Below are 3917 nucleotides of genomic sequence, written 5' to 3'. Positions count from 1 at the left end.
CATAAGGGCGTAAGTTGCCACCAACCATGCAGCATCATGTAGGCTATAGTTTATATATACTCTATTCAACGAGTGAAAATGGTTGAAGGTCACAAATTTCCACAACATATCGGTAACACAACATAAAATATCAGCATGTAAATAGATTTCCATCAACTCTGATTAGAACGTTCAGTTCCAGGAGATAGAATTTTAATACTTCATATTTTAAGTCCTCAGTACTATTGCCTTTTTTGACTGTGTTATTCAAGTCACCTTGAAAATACCGCACTCTATTTATTTGTTGAATAGACCATAGCGTAGCTTTTGCTACTGAGGTTCGTTGGTTATATCAATTAAAATTGACGAATAAATATTCATTGACATCTGAATACATTTTTATTTATATTGGACCGTATGAGCAGAATAAAACGCATTCTCTCATTAATGATAATAACGGTCGAAGAAATTTCACAGTGTGGATAAACTCGCATCACTGAATTATTAATAAATTAGGTTCTACAGAATAATATTAATATTTCTGAACCCAAAAAGGATTTCTCAGGAATTTGTCTATTGTCAACATTATGATCTCAACTCCAGAAGCAGTCTTGTTCCATATACACGATATGAAAAAAAATCCTACCTGGGGGAATATATAGTTTTCCTTGTATCAGGTGCGATGGAGAGGGGAATCGCATGTAACAACCTGAAAATTAGGGTATTCTTGGGGATGAAAAAATAACGAATCTTTCCCAAACTTTTGTGGTTAATTAAGGTACTCTTGAAGTATAAAAGAAATGCATTTTAGCCTGAAAAATGCATAATATCTTAATTTATAAGGGTAGCTTTCCGACATGCCCAAATTAAACTGATCAATTTGCCCGATTTCTGGGTCCTCACACAGGCGCCCGAAATAAACAAATAAAAAAGTTTCCTAAACCTTATATCCCTAGTAAACTAACAAAATTTGAAAAATTGATAATATTTTACTAAATATCAGCCATTTGAAAAAATCCGTCTTTCACCAATAATTGGCTTGAATTAAAAAAAAATGGTTAAAACTTTTATTTTTAATTTGGAGTGGTTCACCGGCAAATGACACATTTTAGCAATCTTTATGTGCGAGTTAAGTCGATAAGTCAAATACTTACAAAAAAACCGAGAGAAACGTGCCCTCATGATCCAGTCTAAAAACGTTCCATTTTCGACCGACTCGCGCATACCAGCTACACGGCCATCTTGATTACTATTCAACACAGCCGCCAGCTGAACATTTTTTTAAAAAGTATGCGCATGGACAATAGTTTTAAAAAATGTATTCTCGTGTAACAATTCACCCGTTTTCACTACAAGCAATCGAAGTTAAACGAATTGAAGTATAACTCATGATAAAATAAAGATACAAAATATTGAAAAATGTGCGACAATACGAGTATTTGTCGATTAAGGTATGTTTATCTATTTTAGGAAACTCATGTACGTATGTATGTATTTATGTATGTATGTTTGGATACATATATGTATGGTCAATGTTTGTATGCACGTATGTATGTTCGCGAATTTCTGTTGAACTACTGAACTACTAATTTTCATTCAAATTTGGTAAAATTCGATTTTGTTTAGAGTAGGAAAGTTGTATGTGAACTTATATAAGTTTTTCTCGACGTTTGGGCTTTTAAAAAATCGGTTCTTTATTTTTACCCTGCCCACTTCCTTTGTCCATAACACAATATTTCATATTCCTGAATTCTATTTTGTATTATAATTTTTACATTTAATTGAAATACAAGCTTTTTCATTTATTTGTCACATAAAATCTGTAAAAACTATATAATAAAAAATAATTTTAAGTAGATGTTAGTTGTAATGAAATTTCGTTGTGTATTCTCTTCACGCATATCTTCGCGAATTATAATTTTCTATTTCGAAATTACAGAAACTTGATTCTTCAACAACAATCAAAGAATTATATGAAGGCTAAGAAAAGTAATAGATTTGATGGTTCCACGATGATTCATGATGATAAAAAGGAAATATTTCGGGTTCCAATCATGTACAAAACTACGATTTTTTGCCGATTTTTTGTGAACATTGAAGCAAACTTCTTTAGGGCTAACCTGCAACTGAGGTATCAGTTTATGTTGTTCTTATTTATACTCTCTACGATGCCTCTGATTAGCCAGAGCGCTCCAACATGGAGACTGGTCGCATCTGATTGGCCAATCAAGTCTTTTTTTTTTATCCGGGAGGACGCAAAGCCAAATCGGATTGGTATCATGCCCGTTGTACAGGACATAATATTTTATTTGACAAAACAACGTTCATCGCAAAAACAAACAATATTATTTCCCAGAAAACATAGAGAAGCAATCGAAATCAGGTGCGATCAGTCTGCATGGTGGGACGCTCTGTCCAAACACATGAATCGTAGAGGGAATACATAAAATCAGCATAACCTAATACCTCAGTTTCAGGTTAGCACTGAAGAAGTGAGCTGCAATGCTCACGAAACATCTACATCCTAAATGCATCGTTTAAGATTTAAGATGTACCTAGTTCTGACTTGAGAGGAGGACTTAATGAAAGGGAGAACATTCCGAGTAAAATAAAAGTTGTGGTCAGATCTGAAAATCTTAAAATAAAATCCAGGTATTACGAAAGTATTTTATATCCTTTTCAATAGAAGCAGCTGAACACGTAGGTCACCACCCCAAAAGATGGAAGGGCATTCGGAAGTAGGTGGCAGGACGGAGGATGAGCAAAAAGGGACCTAGGTATAGTATGGTGATACTAGGAGCGGACTTTAATGCGAGAATTGGAAGTGAAGGGACCTCTACAAGAGGGAGAAAGTTTTGAAAGAAGATCGAAAGTTAAGATAATAAATAAAGAAGGGAGATTCTAAGAGACTGGATAGAGGATAAAGACTGGGCGGTGGCAAATTTTATGGTAACAGGGGACGAAAAGGAAGAATACATGTATGTGAATAGGGTAAGGGGTATCAGTAACAGACTATGTGGTCATCAGCTAGTAAGATTGTAAATAAAAGGAAAGGCTAGCGAAAGGCAAGGTGGGGAAAAGGGTCGATAGGGCAGAAGGCGATCTGGACAAAAAAGGCAATAGAGAAGTATGAGGAGCATATGGGAAAGGTAAGCTTTGATAGGGAGCCGGTGGAAGAGATATCAGGGGATCTCGAAGAGTTAGTGAAAGGGTGCGTGCAAAAGAAGGTATTTAGAAAGAAGACTAAAGGAATTGTGAAACCGTGGTGGTATAGGAAATGGACGGGATAGAGAACAAAGCGTGACTGCTTAGTACACAAGAGATAAGGGAGAGGCTGAAGGAGGGTAGTGAAAAAAGCATGGGCGGAGGAGGGATTCCAAAGAAGCTGAAAGGATTTATCGATCGTGCTACTGTAGAAAAAAAGTGTTAGGAAAGGGCAGAAAAATTTGAGAGGGGTTACACTCATTAATACGACGTAAGGAGACGCAGGCGGACTTTAGGGGAAAAAGGAGCACTAACGTTCGATAGTATAAGCGTTTTTTATGGATCTCAAAGACAAGAAGAATGAGTTTCAGAATTATTACGGAGAGTCTAGCATGTCAATATGAAGAGAAATTTTTTGGAAAGAGGGAGGAAGTTAGTTAGGAAGTGTTAGTAGGAGAAGGTCAGGAGTAGGGGTGTGCAGAAGGCGGTTGAAAGAGAAAGATATTCTAAGACGAAAGTCCTGCAGATATTTAATGTGAGAAGGATGCACAAGAAAAGAAAGGTATGTGAGATGGTTAAGAAAAACAGCATGCAAAGAAAGAGTGCAACAGAGGAGGAGAGAATGAGAGAGTCAAGGTTTAATATTAATTATGCATGCAGAATTTGACTATTTCGGCTCTCTAGGGAGAATAGGTTGTGTGAATTGTGCGGGAAGTGGGTTGCAGGAGTGGAAA

The 3917-nt window shown here is 36.2% G+C and overlaps 1 protein-coding gene across 3 annotated transcripts in view; it reads right to left on the bottom strand.

The window, feature by feature from the left end:
• LOC117171077 (stAR-related lipid transfer protein 7, mitochondrial-like) overlaps nt 1-3917 on the bottom strand; it is a 130215-nt gene that overhangs the window by 82492 nt on the left and 43806 nt on the right. The window lies entirely within an intron of this gene.

The sequence above is a fragment of the Belonocnema kinseyi genome, chromosome 4 (genome assembly GCF_010883055.1).
Source record: "Belonocnema kinseyi isolate 2016_QV_RU_SX_M_011 chromosome 4, B_treatae_v1, whole genome shotgun sequence".
In the NCBI taxonomy this organism is placed as follows: Eukaryota; Metazoa; Arthropoda; class Insecta; order Hymenoptera; family Cynipidae; genus Belonocnema; species Belonocnema kinseyi.
This window is presented reverse-complemented; position numbering and strand designations above follow the sequence as displayed.